Consider the following 18,131-nt stretch of genomic DNA (forward strand, 5'->3'; position numbering starts at 1 on the left):
TCGATTGTCAATCATTTTCTCGGCCAATCACGGGCCCCCTCCGTGCTCGGGCCCTGGGGCTTCAGCCCCACCTAGCCCGTATGTTAATCCGGCCCTGCCCGTTGATCACGCCTCTTGTGCAGTAGAAAATACAGAGCAGACTCCCCAGACTAATGTTCAATCTTAAAAGATTGAGCTTGGTCTGGTGATAGCCAGACAAACAATCTGCATTAATAGACACAGTTTTAGGTTATAGTTGTCCACAGCTGCTTAGCAGAAGTATTTTAATAAGACAGTAATAACGTGAGGTAGCCGGTTAGTCGGAATCTTACACAATATAAAACTACGCAATTTGAACACCTGAAAGAAAATATATACATCAATAATTAATAATATTTTCAGGTTGTGATTCTGAGGAGCAAGCTGGTCCATATAACCTGGCTACTGACCCACACTCTCAGAAAAATAGGTACGTGGAGGTACAATTTTGTTCCTTGAAGAACAAAACGTATAACTGTACCTTTAAAGGTACACAATTGGTCCTTAGGGTACAATTAAACCATTGGCAGGCAAGTTCGGTCCTAGTGAGTCGCTGTCCTGCAGAGTTTGGCTCCAACCCTGAAAGACATTTATAGAAGCTCTTATTGAGAATTAACAGAGGTTTAGATGTTGGTTTTATTGAAAAGATTTGGTCACCATTATGGTGAACAGTGTTTCTTTTAGTTGAGCAAATTGACTCTTAGCTTTTTATGCGAGTTTGTGGTTTTTGTTACAGTGTTAACAAAACACAAAATCTGTTCAAATCAAAAGAAGCTATAAACAATAATTATAATGAAGAAAAATGGTTGACTAAACTCATCACTGACTAAACATATTAATAAATAATATTTACCAACAATACTTTTTTTGCCACAGATCAGGCATTCTGAATTTTGATTTTTAAATACATTCTAGGGAGGAAAAATTTTCACAGACGCACACAGATATCAAGAATCAGCATATGAATCTCAACAATGGTGACATGCTGCAATGCATACTGGGAGCCATGAGTTTTATACTGTGGTAACTTAGGGTTGGAGCTAAACTCTCCAGGACATCAGCTCTCTAGGACCGACTTTAGAACTTTGCAGAATGTACATTCACACACAGCTATATTACACATGGCATGAAAGGCTTTAAAGTCTGCATGAAACATAATTTGCGATAGTCTTTTCTTCCTTATTGTGACATATATCTGAGTGAAATGGCTTCTGGAACAAGAAAAAATGTAGGGTGGGACTTGATTTTGTCAATGGGGAATTGATTGGATGGGTGTGGTTTGCTGTTTCTTTGATGTCATGTGAGTGACAGGTTGTCCTGCCCTCGCGTCAGTAAACCTGTCATCAGACAAGAGAAGTCGCTTCAATAAGGAAGGAAAGTTATTTTGATTAAAGATTACAAGGGCACATTAATTAAAAAATATATATAATTATGTGCATGGAAAAATAATTTATAATGAACACAAAAATATTCCATTAAAAAATAAGAATAGTCCAATTTTATTCCATGGTCACTTTAAACATGATATTGTGTCAAATAATCTTAAACAGTTTATTTTAATCTACTGAATTGCAAATTAAGTAATATTAACTTTATTTTTAAAAAAACAGCAAATCATTAAAAAACTGTCAAGTACATCATCTTGTGGCACATATAAATAGTCAAATGATGCAGAAACAACAAAAACATTTTTTTGAGTCTTAAACAGTCTTAATAGACAATTTTCATCTAATTGTATATTTTCCACTTCCAAACACATCTCCAAATCTGTGGCATGTTAAAAGCATTTTCTATTTGACAGTACTAACCTTGTTTTGTTGTTCTGGTGGCCGGTTGTCACATTTTCAACAGTTATCTTTGCATTTAAGTAACTATATTGGTCTCACTTGAACTTTTCACTGTCCTGTAAAATAGTGCATGTCATTTACTTTAGCATTTAATCACTCCTGCACACAAACCATCCTTTAAAGATCCCAAGAAATCACAGTTACAAAAGTCATGTCATGTTAAGTCACGTCACATGTGCTCAATAGCAACCGATAAACTTAAACGATGAGCCCTTCAATATGTTCCTGTTTCAATAGGATTTAGATTTCAACATATCAACACAGGAGAGAAAACTTTGCTCCTCACATGATTTCATTGGGTCTTTAAAGTGCAAGTCCCCATGCTGGGTCAGTCTCATGCACACACCTGCACAGATATGCACTGCACTTTGCACCTGCATGCACTTTCAAAACATGTGTGTCAGTTTATTTTCAGGTCAGGATCGATTCATTTAGCACACATGACCTCGTACTGGAAACATAACTCTCGCTTTGCTGTGGCAACCTACATGACCAAACAGATCCAGAAGTCCATTCGTCTTCCACTGAGTATGTGACCTTAGCCCCTTGGCAACAGTACAGAATCTATGCAGGAGAGGTCAAGTACTGCACCAAACAAAGTCAACTGAAATGCTATTGCTTTAAGAGCACTGATCGATGACGTAACATAGGTCATAATGCTGACTTTCCATACAGGGTCAGTTCACACAAAAATTTTAATTCTGTCATCCTTTACTCACCCTCATGTAATTTAGAAACCATTAAAATTGTTTGTTCATCTTCAAAACACAAATGAAGACATTTTCAATGAAAACCTGAGAGATTTCTGTCCCTCCACTGAAAGTCCATTCCACCAAAACATCATAAAAGCAATCCATATCAATCGAGCAGTTAATCCAAGTCTTCACAATCGCTTTATATGATGAACAAATTTAATTTAGGTTTTTATTCAAATTGATTTATACACATACAGCAGATACATAGTTGTGATGTTTGTTCTTGCGTTATCGGGTCTCTTCTTGGATTAAAACGCTTGATTCAAATGGATCACCTTTACGATCATTTTATAAACTTTTTGAAGCGTCAACATTTTGGTGGAATTTCAATGGAGGGACAGAAATCTCTCAGGTTTGATTAAAAATATCTTCATTTGTGTTTCGAAGATGAAAGTCATTCAGGTTTGGAAGGATGATAGTGAGTAATTGATGACAGAATTTTTACATTTAGGATGAAAAAGTGTCATGTTTTTGACAAGAAGGCGAAAAAACTAACAAAAAAACAGAACATAATTTTAAATCATGAAGCACCCTTGTATCCTCATTATTATTAATGGTGTTTTCTAAAGCACCACAAACGCTATTGCTCATTCTTATAGGGATTTTCCAAAAATCCCTAAGTATTCAACTTTGGCATTTAAATCATCAAGCACTGCTTTTGCTACATCATACGTCAAATCATGTGGCTTATTGAGGAGAAGTGTGAGATTAAGAAGTCTATGATGCAGCTTTGTAAAATCATAAAAAAAGGCTTAACCTGATTTGTACTTTCTACCCCTTTCTATGATTCTCTTGTTTCAACACCTGATCTGATTACTTAACCTTTTCCTTCATCCAATGTTGGCCTATTACCTCTCCTCACACTGTTGTGATGTTTCTCCACCAAAGCCTAAGCATTTTAACGATGCAGAACAAATGCAGCTTAGCAAAGATTTACAACAACTTATAAAGCTACAAAAATTAAATAGCAACAAAAAGTTTGGGGTTGGTAAGATTTTGTCATGTTTGTTTGTTCAGCTCACCAAGGCTGCATTTATTTGACAAAAATGCAGTAAAAACTGCAATATTGTGAACTGTTGAAATTGTTTATTAAAATGTAATTTATTCCTGTGATGGCAAAGCCGAATTTTCAGCATCATTAATCCAGTCTTCAGTGTCACATGATCCTTCAGAAATCATTCTAGTGTTATGAGTTTCAGCTCAAGAAACATTTATCATTATTGATGTTGAAAAGAAAACAGTTGTGCTGCTTAAAGGGACACTTCAGCACGGGGAAGATGAATGTGTATTTCAACTGGGTCATTTATGTAGTAGAAATGTGAAATTATTTTTGAGTTTGGTGCCTTCTAGACTGAGAAAAGACAGAAAATGTATTTTTGTCTCATGTGGATGAAAGACAATAACTCCCAGAATGCACTTGCTTCGCTGCCCAACGAGGACACTTCCAAAGCCACGGCCACTGGTTATCACTTGCCCACCATGTCACTGCCCCTACCATCATTTTGATTTTCATTGTAATAAAATAATTTCGTTCAGTTAGAGAATAGACACTACAATTAAAACTGAACGTGTCTTTTCAATACAGTGTGAGTGAGCCGAACGAAAGGCACGGCGCAAACGCAGCAGGAGTCAGGGCACTGATCAGGACATAAGTCAATGGGCTGACTTCCTGATCAGTGCCCTGACTACTGAACCAGGGAGCTGATTGAGACGCACCCTCATTTCATTCATCACGAGAGTGAAGAGCTGAGCAGAGCTGAGGTCAGCACGGCAGTCATTCTCGGCACGTGTCCAGTCTCAGGGGGACATGAGGGGGGAAAGTACGATAATTTTAATATACTACCGGGTTTCTACTGATAGAAAGCTTAATGCTAAATCACTGAAGTAACCCTTTAATATTTTTGTGGAAACCATGATAAATTTTTTTCCAGGACTCTTTGATGAACAAATACTTTTGTAACATTATCTTTACTGTCACTTTTGAATTTTTTTAATGCATCCTTGCTGAATAAATGTATATTGAAAACACTTACCAACCCTAAACCTTTCAATGATACCGTATGTATACACTCACCTAAAGGATTATTAGGAACACCTGTTCGATTTCTCATCAATGCAATTATCTAATCGTTATCAACCAATCACATGGCAGTTGCTTCAATGCATTTAGGGGTGTGGTCCTGGTCAAGACAATCTCCTGAACTCCAAACTGTATGTCAGAATGGGAAAGAAAGGTGATTTAAGCAATTTTGAGCGTGGCATGGTTGTTGGTGCCAGACGGGCCGGTCTGAGTATTTCACAATCTGCTTAGTTACTGGGATTTTCATGCACAACCATTTCTAGGGTTTACAAAGAATGGTGTGAAAAGGGAAAAACATCCAGTATGCGGCAGTCCTGTAGGCGAAAATGCCTTGTTGATGCTAGAGGTCAGAGGAGAATGGGCCGACTGATTCAAGCTGATAGAAGAGCAACTTTGACTGAAATAACCACTCGTTACAACCGAGGTATGCAGCAAAGCATTTGTGAAGCCACAACACGCACAACCTTGAGGCGGATGGGCTACAACAGCAGAAGACCCCACCGGGTACCACTCATCTCCACTACAAATAGGAAAAAGAGGCTACAATTTGCACGAGCTCACCAAAATTGGACAGTTGAAGACTGGAAAAATGTTGCCTGGTCTGATGAGTCTCGATTTCTGTTGAGACATTCAGATGGTAGAGTCAGAATTTGGCGTAAACAGAATGAGAACATGGCTCCATCATGCCTTGTTACCACTGTGCAGGCTGGTGGTGTAATGGTGTGAGGGATGTTTTCTTGGCACACTTTAGGCCCCTTAGTGCCAATTGGGCATCGTTTAAATGCCACGGCCTACCTGAGCATTGTTTCTGACCATGTCCATCCCTTTATGACCACCATGTACCCATCCTCTGATGGCTACTTCCAGCAGGATAATGCACCATGTCACAAAGCTTGAATTGTTTCAAATTGGTTTCTTGAACATGACCATGAGTTCACTGTACTAAAATGGCCCCCACAGTCACCAGATCTCAACCCAATAGAGCATCTTTGGGATGTGGTGTAACGGGAGCTTCGTGCCCTGGATGTGCATCCCACAAATCTCCATCAACTGCAAGATGCTATCCTATCAATATGGGCCAACATTTCTAAAGAATGCTTTCAGCACCTTGTTGAATCAATGCCACGTAGAATTAAGGCAGTTCTGAAGGCGAAAGGGGGTCAAACACAGTATTAGTATGGTGTTCCTAATAATCCTTTAGGTGAGTGTACAGTACATGCTGATCTTGACAGGAAGGAACCAGACTGATTATTCAAGTCAGTCAAGTCCAGTCACCATTCATTTTTATAGTGCTTTATACAATACAGATTGGAAGGGGCAGTCCTCCGCCTGCCAACAAACAAACATGGTGTGGTTTACTGCATCATAAATCCGATTGAAAGTACTTCCAGGCACTTTCCAAAGCTGATTGGCTAATGGCTGCAGCAGTGACGTCAGGCTAAATATTACAGTTGCACCTGAGAGGTTTGGGGTTTGATTTCAAGACTGATGACAGACAAGAATAAACCAGTGACCGGAGGACCTGAGATCCCATTCACATTCACAGGTCACTGGTGGTTGTTTTTGCATCTGTGTCTTAGGTTTTACTTTTAAAGGACCCTTGACTTGCTGATAGCCAAGTCATTTCACAACAAATAACTAACACTGACAACAACAAAACAGAAGAATCCTATGAGAGCATAATTGATTCATGCTGCGATGCATGCTGGGAGCTTGTAAACATATTGGCAACATTGTTCAATATGAAACTTGTTTATTCAGTTGGGACAATATTTGGTATGATTATTGTGTGTGCGCTTTTATGTAGAGTCACATTTTACACAAAAAAGTTGATAACACACACACACACACACACACACACACACACACACACACACACACACACACACACATGTTTGTTTTTGTGAAATGTGAGGACATTCCATAGGCGTAATGGTTTTTATACCGTACAAACCGTATTTTCTATCCCCTTACACTGCCCCTGTCCCTAAACCTAACCCTCACAGGAGACTGTGCAGTTCACTTTCTGTGAAAAAAAACTCATTCTGTGTGATTTATAAGCATTTTGAAAAGTGAGGACATGGGGAACGTCCTCATATTTCACCCTCTTTTTGTAATACCTGTGTCATACCCATGTCATTATACACATTTGTGTCCTGATATTTCACGAAAACATGCCCACACACACACACACACACACACACACACACACACACACACACACACACACACACACACACACACACACACACACACACACACACACACACACACACACACACACACACAATAATGATAGAGTTGTCCACATATCAGTTTGATTGCGCTTGAACCATCTCACAGACTCTGACCTCTGCTTGGTTGAAATACAAAGATGATATGAACTCTTAGGCAAAACAAATGGGGAACAATGAACTTGTACCTCAAGCACCTCATCATGAGCACGTCCTGAACTTTAGACCAACCTAAATATAGGCACACGCAAGCGTGTTTACTCATGCATTCAAAAACAAACAAAACACCACTATTAACATTTAATTTAGTTGATAATTGTACCCAGCAAACAAAATTATAAGACCATATTTTTGCTAAGAACATACATTTAAAGTCCCCTTGTAATTTTATCCCTTAAAATTTTGTCACCAAAATGACATTAAAAAATTATTTCCAGTGAATTTTTTTTTATTCATGCCTTAAATAGTAATTTAGTATAAGCGGAACCATGAATATGAAAATTAACCCCGTCTCCACTCCCTCATACAGGCTTGTCTACATGTATCAGAATTGTAATGCGTTTTAACAGTAATTGATATGATTAGCCTTTTGCTTGACTATATTATCAAACAATTAATAATGTTATGCTAATGTCACACAAACCATGTTCCTGTTCACCATCTCAGAGTCAGGCAATCGACAATAGAAGTCAGCCTTCTAACAATCAGCATCCTTAGAAATGCTTTGAACATCAGTGGAGAAAGGCAGTAGCCTGACAAGCCAGACCCACATCAGGATGTTGGGTCTGGGAACTCACCATTGGCAGGGCTCAATCCGAGGGGCGGGATAAATGGTTGTCTTTCAAATTCCCTCTGCACGCAATAGGATAGCGCTACAACCAACCAGAGCAACGAAGAAGGTGAAGCGGAGCTAACGCTAGTTGATAGATTAAACTTTTGCTGTGTCCGGTTAGCAAAACTTCGAACACATCTTCCTTTCTTAAGAATGACTTCAGTGCCGTTCGTTGTTCTTTTCTCAAATAAAAGCGAACTCTTCCAGAGTGGCGGCCAAAGCCGATTCGAAAGGCTGTTCGCCAGCTTCTTTGTTTACAAGTAGCACGCGGAACCGCGCCAGCTCTGCCGTCATTATGTTAAGCCCGCCCACCGACTCTATACACAATGTTATTGGCCTGACCAGAGTTTGGTTTTTCCAGCTCCCACGCCAATGGCCAATGGATTTACAGCCGCTAGGGCGTATCGAGATTTCTAGGCTAGAAAGGCATATAGTTCACCATAACCTCGTAATACATCAAACACAATTCACCCGCTATATTGTTAAATGTACACGATTCTTTATATCAACTGAAAAATATACAGAGATAACCTGACTTCTCTTGAGACTCCCCTGCTTTGAAGCATAGTAATGATATGGCATGGACGTGATTAGTTGGTAGTTTGTGGCGTCAGAAACACCAGTGTTTTTTGAGACTGTCTTTGGTTCATTGCAGTTTTAAGGAGAAAAGTCTCAGCAATGGTGTTGACTTATGAATTTGCACATGGTTTGTCTTAAAGCATATTAAAAACACCACATAGACATATAAACACATTTAAAAACTTGATTTTCACCACACTGGGTCTTTTAGAGCATACGTATTGCTAACATTCACATTAAATGTTATTTCTGATTGATTTCAGAACGTTCAAACGTAAAAAAAAAAATGTTTTAAAAAAGTTTTTTCTTGGTTATGTGAATTTTACAAAAAATATTAATGGCATGTGTTCTCTTTTTTTCTCATTTTGCAGGAATGTTACTTTTGAATAACTGAACCATCTGAACAAAATTAGTGGTAAGATTTAAAAAAACGTCAGACTAACGTCCAACTGAAATATTTCAGAAAACGTTCCTTGAATGATGTATAAATAACATTTTTGTTATATTGTTTTGAAAACGTTATAAAAGACCAGATAACTTTGAACAAACATTCTATTAACAAATTTCTACTTCAGAGTTATACAACCCCAAATCAGAAAAAGTTGGGACAGTATGGAAAATGCAAATAAAAAAAGAAGTGATTTCTAAATTTACTTTGACTTGTATTTCATTGCAGACAATATGAACACAAAATATTTCATGTTTTGTCTTTTCAACTTCATTTGTAAATATGCATCCTTTCCTGTCATTTAGACCTGCAAAAAAAAGTTGGGACAGTAAAGCATTTACCACTTTGTAATGTTGCCATTCCTTTTCACAACACTTAAAAGACATTTAGGGACTGAAGACACCAAGTGATGAAGTGTTTCAGGTGTAATTTTGTCCCATTCTTCCTGCAAACAAGTCTTAAGGTGGGCAACAGTACGGGGTCTTCGTTGTCGCATTTTGCGCTTCAAAATGCGCCACACATTCTCTATTGGAGACAGGTCGGGACTGCAGGCAGGCCAGTCAAGTACCTATACCCTCTTCCTCCGCAGCCAGGACTTTGTAATGTGTGCAGAATGTGGTTTTGAATTGTCTTGTTGAAATATGCATGGATGTCCCTGGAAAAGATGTCTTCTTGAAGGCAGCATATTATGCTCCAAAATCTCTATGTACTTTTCAGCATTAATGGTGCCTTCACAGAAGTGCAAGTTACCTTTGCCAAGGGCACTGACACAACCCCATACCATGACAGACCCTGGCTTTTGGACTTGTTGCTGGTAACAGTCTGGATGATCCTTTGCTTCTTTGGTCCGGAGCACACGGCGTCCATTCCTCCCAAAAAATACCTCAAATACTGATTCATCTGACCACAGTACACGTTTCCACTGTGTGATGGTCCATCCCAGATGCCTCCGAGCCCAGAGAAGTCGACGGCGCTTCTGGACACTGTTAACATAGGGCTTCCTTTTGGCACAGTACAGTTTTAACTGGCATTTTTGGATGTAACTACGTATTGTGGTACTTGACAAAGGTTTGCCAAAGTAGTCCTGAGCCCATGTGGTGATATCGCTTATAGATGAATGACGATTCTTGATGCAGTGCCGCCTGAGGGATCGGAGATCACGGTTGTTTAGTTTAGGCTTGCGCCCTTGTCCTTTATGCACTGAAATTCCTCCAGATTCCTTGAATCTTTTAATTATGTTATGCACTGTTGAATGTGAAATATCCAAATCTCTTCCTATCTTTCTTTGAGGAACATTGTTTTTAAACATTTCAATAATTTTCTCACGTATTTGTTGGCAAACTGGCGATCCTCGGCCCATCTTTGCTCCTAAAGGATTAGACCTTTCTTGGATGCTGCTTTTGTACCAAATCATAATTACAATCACCTGTTGACATCACCTGTTTCAAATCACATCATTAATTAAACATTTTACCTCATTACTAGCCCTAAATTGCTCCTGTCCCAACTTTTTTTTAAATGTGTTGCAGGTCTGAATGACAGGAAAGGATGCATATTTACAAATGACATGAAGTTGACCAGGCAAAACATGAAATATTTTGTGTTCATATTGTCTGCAATGAAATACAAGTCAAAGTAAATTTAGAATTCACTTCTTTTTTTTTCGTTTTCCATACTGTCCCAACTTTTTCTGATTTGGGGTTGTACTTGCCAGAACGATGGGGAAGTTCTGAGAACGTTCCCTGTTAGCTGCAGGTAACAAAAACGAACTGAATCACAGTTGCATGCAATTTCTAATACAGTTTTTTGCTGAAAACATGCCTCATACTCTCAGAACTCTACACACAAATCAAAAAACACACACACAATGGGCAAAACCCCTCAATTCTCCTGCAAAATGAAATTTTACATTCAAAACTATGCTATTTCTTCTCAAAATGGTATTTTGTTTTCAAAGGACACACAAACCATCATATGAATAGACATTTATAAAGACACTGATGTGCTCAATGTAAAACACTATGATGAATGGAAAACACTTCTTCTCCATTCATCATAATGACTTAAGTCTTTCTTGTTTTTATACACAAATACGTGGTAACAAATATATTTAATTTTTCCCACAAAAACAATGTACACAGTGTACATCCCAACTAACACAAAGTTGCACATACAGTGGTCAACAAAACAACAGAAGAATTTATTCTATACAGTTACAGTAAAAAAAAAAAATAACTATGCTGCTCCAAAACAGAAGAGCTCACCTGTTGCCCTTTTATGCTAAAGCTCTGTTTGCTAATTGTAAAACTGTGTAACAGGTGTTTGCCCGTGTGATGAGTCAGTGTGCACATTTGAATGGCAGTGTTCCTTGTGAAAACGAGATTTTCTGCATGAAAATTGTGCCAAATGCAGAGAATTGTGTGTAGTGTTTTGAAAAAAAGTGTGTTTTAGAACTCCAAATTGAGTGTAAAGCAGGAATTGTGCTTGTAGTTTAGCAGAATTGGTTCAGGGGGTTGGTGCATGAGTTACATGTTGTGGTCATTGTGTCTCATGTACCAGTATTTGTGTGTAAACAATTAAGAAAAACTGTAGGGTATGCATTGATGTCACTTTCCCGCCGGAACACGCCCCCTCAGCCAGATTGAGTGGCAAAAGAGCTGCTGCATGCATGACTAGAGTTAATAGGGGAAACTGCGAAAAAGTGAGTAACCAATTATCAGTTTAAACTAAAGGTTGGACTTCATACATGACGTCATCCAACATTTATATGTGCCTGATTTTGACGCCGAGGAAATACATAAAGCACATTTGTCTTTGAACGCTTCATATAAATACAATATAGGTAGGTCTAAATCCGGGTAATGTGCACACCCTCTATATCAGGGGTCTCCAAACTCGGTCCTGCATGGGCCCATTTCAGAAAGGAGGTTAAGTGAAAACTCTGAGTATGTTAACCGTGAAATGAGGGAAAATCTGGGTTTTCTGTTTCAGAATGGGAGGTATGTCAAACCCGAGAAAGCAGGGTAAGTCAAGCCCGTTTCTAAAAGAGAGGTAACTTATACTCAGAGTCAATTACCACGGTAACTTACTCTATGAACCTAACCTGGTCAGGATTAGGTTTTCTTCAGTAAACCCAAAGTTTATTTCGGGCTCCTCCCCTTTTTAAAGCATCAGCACTGTTTAAATACTTCATTCATTAATTCATTCAAACTGCACAAATGCTTTTCTTTTTGTATTTTGTCGTATTTCAAGTACAAATATCAAAATTATAAATTAAAGTAAGCAAAGTTTACTTAAAACAATTAAGTTATCTGCCACTTGACACAAATACAAAGTAAGAAAAGCATTCTTTGCAGTGCAGGAACATTCATTCATTGCTCATATTTCATCAAAGTAAGAAAAGCATTCTTTGCAGTGCAGGAACATTCATTTATTGCTCATATTTCATCATGAGGACACTGTCAAAGTGTCAAAAATGGCTTTTATACAGGATCCTGACGTCCACTTGAGTTCACTAAGTAACCTATAATTAGAATTTCCTTTAGGATTTCCAGTGGTTGGATGCATTGATGACACTCATATTCCCATCATCACACTTTCTGAAAACGGATTACTGTATGGGATGGAAGGATGCTGCCAGATGATAGTACGAGATATATGCCATTACCACCACCACAGCTGTTAAATACATGTATTAACAATTTGTATGGTCATCTTTAATTCCTACAAATACTTTATTCTTTTTCCTGTTGGATGTTAATATTCTTCCTCCATCTCATCTTCATCTGTCAGTGGTGCTGGTGTTTGGCTGGCCTGAGTAGAAGTCAAATGTTAATGTCATTACCATAATTAATAAATGTAACAGGTGTGATCGGAGAACATTTCATTATGTGAAAAGAGCATAGACCCTTTTCACATTTCCGGTTTTCTCAGAGCGGAAGTTGTCATTGTTGGGTTAACTTTTAAAGCTGTGAATGAGAGTAAACATTAAATATATTTTGTGTCCCCATTTGCTCAAATAGCAAAAGAAAAACTCCACAATAGTGATTTCACAACTTTCAAAAAGAGGGAATAAATAGAGTGAGATTGATAACGGAAGTGAAAAGAGAGAAAGATATAATTTTTTACCATCACTCCCATAGACGCTGTATTATAACACCCTCACAGCAGCGGTAACTTGTTTTTTGTAATTTGATGCAAAAGTAATACAATGAGTATTATAAATGTACAAACATTAAAAAAAGAAAATACAAAAGACTTTGCAGGATTTACGATATTGATGACCGTTAAAACGCGTCATCACAGTCTGTGAAAAGGGTCTGTGGGAAAAGCTGCTGCACATAGGACACTGAATGATATTTCTTTAATATGTCAAATGTTTGTAAAGTCATGAAACCTACACACATGAACCATTTATGCTTAAAGCTTTACCTGATTGAATTATGTTTTTATTTTTCATTTTTAGCTGCTGCCACATTCTTTTTTTGCCTTTTGGATTCCATGAAAATTAAACTTAATTAAACTAATTAAGAATTAAACTTGTATATTGACCTGGAAGTATGCGGACATCTTTTTGTTGAGTGCTGTTGCCATGGTGAATCATCATTTCGGAGCTCCACTGATTGTGGCTTTTCATAGTTGGGGTGCATGTGCTTAACTCAGAGTTGGTCTACTCAGAGTTGATTGAACTAACTCAATTCAGCTGTTCTGAAACCCAAAACTCAGAGTTTCCCATCTCAGGGTAAGTCAACTCAGTTCAAGTTTAAACTCAGAGTTGGTTGAACCTCCTTTTTGAAACAGGCCCCTGGAGGGCCGCTGTCCTGAGGAGTTTAGCTCCAACTTTCCCAAATAAACACACCTGAACCAGCTAATCAGTGTCTAAGGGCCTTGTAAGATACTGATTAGCTGGTTCAGGTGTTTAATTGGGGTTGTAGTTAAACTCTGCAGGACAGCGGCCCTCCAAGACCGAGTTTGGAGACCCCTGCACTATATGAACCTGCATTAAAGGTGCAGAAAGCGAATTCTGAGAAACGCTGTTGAAAGTGGATCGGACCGAGCATATATACATTCATGAGGGGTGTGGGGTTAAGGTGCCTGTATCGCATAGTGTTTGTGCATTATGGGGCGGAGCTATCAGGTTAGGGGTGTGATCATTTCGGTAGGTTTGGTGATTTCATATATCAAAAGCACTTCTCAGAAATCCTTACTGCACCTTTAAGTATATGATCCTAATGATGATCCTAAGTATATGATCCATAATATTATGTGATAATGTTTGTCTGTATCATTCATGAAAGTTATCTACAGAAGTAGATCGTTTCAGAAGTGGTACACGCAGCACTTGTTGCTTTTGCAAGCGCACACTACAGCTATCTTTAGCTTTGACACTTCCATACTTAGAGTAAACAGCTTATCATTGGCGGACGTTTGGTCATATAACTGTTACACCATATATCACTGCTTCCTCTTCCAGAAAGACACCAGTATAAATGCATACAGATCATCTTCTTGAGGTTATTCAAAGTTCACATTGTACTTATCATTTTAGTTAAATAGTAATATGAAGTAAATGTCCAATACTAGCTTAAAATGATTTATAACAAAGCAGTAAAACTGACAAGGAAGGTGATTTGATGATAAATATCCCCTTGATGCTCTGAATTTGTGTGTGTGTGTGTGTGTGTGTGTGCGCGTGTGTGTGTTTGTACAAAGCAATTAAGATCACATAGTTACTGGAAAACATGATGTTGAGAACATGCACAACTGGATTCCTCCCCTCAGGCAATACAACCCAGTATGTTCGAATGGGCGAGGCAAGTCACAGCAGGTTGAATACAGGGTATTTTCAGAGGTTGAACGTTACAGTAAACCCCACCTTATGTGCAAAGGTGTCTGCCAAGACTGAGGAGTGTGGCTTTCTAGGAATGCAGAGTGACCGTGTTGTTCAAAAACAAGAGCTCGACCTACAGCCGAACCTGTTTTCGATGCGCCCCCTGCTGGACAAACAAACATATCTTCAATTATCTTATTATTAAATAAATATAGTATTGATCAAGTTATACCTCTGAAGTTAACAAACTCCAGTATATTTGAAAGGAAAACAAGCTTATCTTATTTTTACAAATTAAAGAACTAGACTAGACTACACAAATTCTCCGTTGAACCTGTTGAGATGGAATGTCAACTATTGAATCGCGTGAGCTTCTCAATGTTGTCACCTTCATTTCCACACCAATCTAATTTAAACGACAGTTCAGTTCGGGTTGTTTTCTGATTGAAGTGTCATTACAGTTTAAATATCAAAAGGCATATGCATTCAAGAAGGGAAATTATTTGGACATTATGGTAACTAAAAAAGTTTTAACTTAATTCGAATGAATTTAGTCACGATGGAATCAAAACGGACCATTATTTTCTTTAAGTAATATTGCTGTATTTATTATAAATGTTTTATCCGTGCACATCATGTTTCCTCATAATCTTTGATCATTATATATATATATATATATATATATATATATATATATATATATATATATATATATATATATATATATATATATATATATATATATATATATTTATTTATTTTTTTTAATATGCAAGAGAACGTCTCGGTTACGTATGTAACCCTCGTTCCCTGAAGGAGGGAACGGAGACGTACGTCGGAACTGACCGACGAATTGGGATCTGTTTTCAGAGACCGACCTACTTCGAGTAATTAAAAACGAGCCAATAAACATTGGCATGCGATCACGCATTCCACGCACCGCCCCGCGTTGCGGGTATAAATAAGGAAGTGGAAGTGCCGCATACCGTTTTCAACTGAGGAGCCGAGATAAGTGGCTCGGGCCTTCAGCTGAAGCACAGCCCCTGGCGACGGGACGTACGTCTCCGTTCCCTCCTTCAGGGAACGAGGGTTACATACGTAACCGAGACGTTCCCTTTCAGTCGGTCACGTTCGACGTACGTCGGAACTGACCGACGAATTGGGATCCCTACCAACACGCCAGGAGGCTGGCCCTTCCAGCGTCCTGCCTGAGCTCGCTGGACCACTCCTATGTTAGAGTGGGAGTCAGGGCTCCGGGCAGGGAAGGACAGTCACTGCTGTTCCTGCAAGACCCACTCAGCGTGACTATTGGATAACGCTGGGAAAGCGTGCCCGTCTCGGAAGATGGTACGCTGCGGACCACGTCCTTCAATGGAAGGAGAGGTGGAATACACATAAGGACTAACCTAACAGGGTAGTGCAACAAATGGCAGTCTCTAGAGTGGACCCAACCTGGTTCCAGGGGGGGAAGAACACAACTAGAGATGACAGGGGAAGCTCTGTCGAGGGAAAGACACGGGGCTAGCCGAGTAGGGTAGCTGATACCGTGGAAAATACACATATGGGGTAGCCTAGAGGGGACCGCAACATATGGAACCCAGCCTACACACACGTTCCACAAGCATACGGGTGCAGGCCTGGCATCAGACGGCCGCCACGTCTGACACCGAAGGGGTGACGGAGGAACTCACAGGGTTAGCCGAACTTCGGGGAACACGACTGGAGCAAAAATAGACGCACGTATCCGGCCCAGAGGGCGGGAGTGGCGTATGCAAGCCGACACTAGAACGGGCACTTAGCGCTGCTGGCCACTGGGGGCGAGAATGCGGGAAGATACCGGCTCTACACGGAGGCTATAAAATCTAGCGAACGTGTTAGGTGTCGCCCAGCCCGCAGCTCTACATATATCTGTCAGCGAGGCGCCTTGAGCCAACGCCCAGGAAGAAGCAACACTCCTTGTTGAGTGTGCTCGCAACCCGAACGGGCAAGGTACGTCTTGGGACTGGTAGGCCAAGACAATGGCATCCACTATCCAGTGGGCCAACCTCTGCTTGGAGACAGCCTTTCCCTTCTGCTGGCCTCCGTAACAGATGAAGAGCTGCTGTGAGGATCTGAAGCTCTGAGTCCGGTCAACGTAAGCGCGAAGAGCGCGGACGGGACACAACAAAGCTAGGGCTGGGTCTGCCTCCTCCGAAGGCAGCGCTTGCAGGTTCACCACCTGGTCCCGAAAGGGAGTGGTAGGAACCTTGGGCACGTATCCAGGCCGGGGTCTCAGGACAACGTGAGAGTTGGCCGGCCCGAATTCTAGGCACGATTCGTCGACCGAGAGTGCATGCAGGTCCCCTACCCTCTTGATTGAGGCCAATGCAATCAGGAGAACTGTCTTCTTGGACAGGATTTTTATCTCAACAGACTGCAAAGGCTCAAATGGGGGGCCCTGAAGTGCTCTGAGCACCAGGGCTAAGTCCCAAGAGGGTATCGAGGTAGAACGAGGAGGATTTAGTCTCCTCGCACCTCTGAGGAACCTGACGATTAAGTCGTGCTTACCTAAGGATTTACCGTCTACTGCATCATGATACGCCGCTATTGCTGCGACGTACACTTTGAGGGTAGAGGGAGACAGCCTTCGATCCAACCCATCCTGCAGGAAGGAAAGCACAACGTTAATCGAACACTTTCGGGGGTCTTCCCGGCGGGAAGAGCACCACTCGACGAACAGGTTCCACTTCAGAGAGTAGAGGCGCCTCGTAGAGGGGGCTCTAGCTGAAGCGATGGTGTCTACCACTGCTTGTGGTAGGCCACCTAGAACCTCCGCGTCCCGTCCAGGGACCAGACATGGAGATTCCAGAGGTCTGGACGCGGGTGCCATAGAGTGCCCTGCCCCTGAGAAAGCAGGTCCTTCCTCAGGGGGATCGGCCAGGGAGGGGCTGTCGCGAGGAGTGTGAGTTCTGGGAACCAGGTCCGGTTGGGCCAGTAGGGCGCAACTAACAAGACCTGCTCCTCGTCCTCCCTGACCTTGCACAGTGTCTGTGCGAGAAGGCTCACTGGGGGGAACGCATACTTGCGTAGGTCCCGGGGCCAGCTGTGCGCCAGTGCATCTATGCCTAAGGTACCTCCGGTCAGGGAGTAGTACCACTGGCAATGGGTCGAGTCCGGAGAAGCGAACAGGTCTACCTGTGCAACTCCGAAGTGGTCCCATATCAGCTGGACGCTCCGGGGGTGGAGTCGCCATTCGCCCGGAGGTGTCGACTGGCGAGAGAGCTCGTCGGCTGTCTGGTTCAGCGCACCTGGGATGTGAATGGCACGAAGTGACCTCACAAACTTCTGACTCCACAGGAGGAGATGGCGGGCGAGCCGGAGCATGCAACGGGAGCGTAGACCACCCTGACGGTTGATGTACGCAACGGCCGCAGTGCTGTCCGAACGGACCAGTACGTGCTTGCCCCGAAGCGGTTTCTTGAACCGGGCCAGGGCAAGACGTACCGCCAGTAACTCTAGGCAATTGATA

The sequence above is a fragment of the Gobio gobio genome (assembly GCF_949357685.1).
Source record: "Gobio gobio genome assembly, chromosome: 6".
Classification (NCBI taxonomy): domain Eukaryota; kingdom Metazoa; phylum Chordata; class Actinopteri; order Cypriniformes; family Gobionidae; genus Gobio; species Gobio gobio.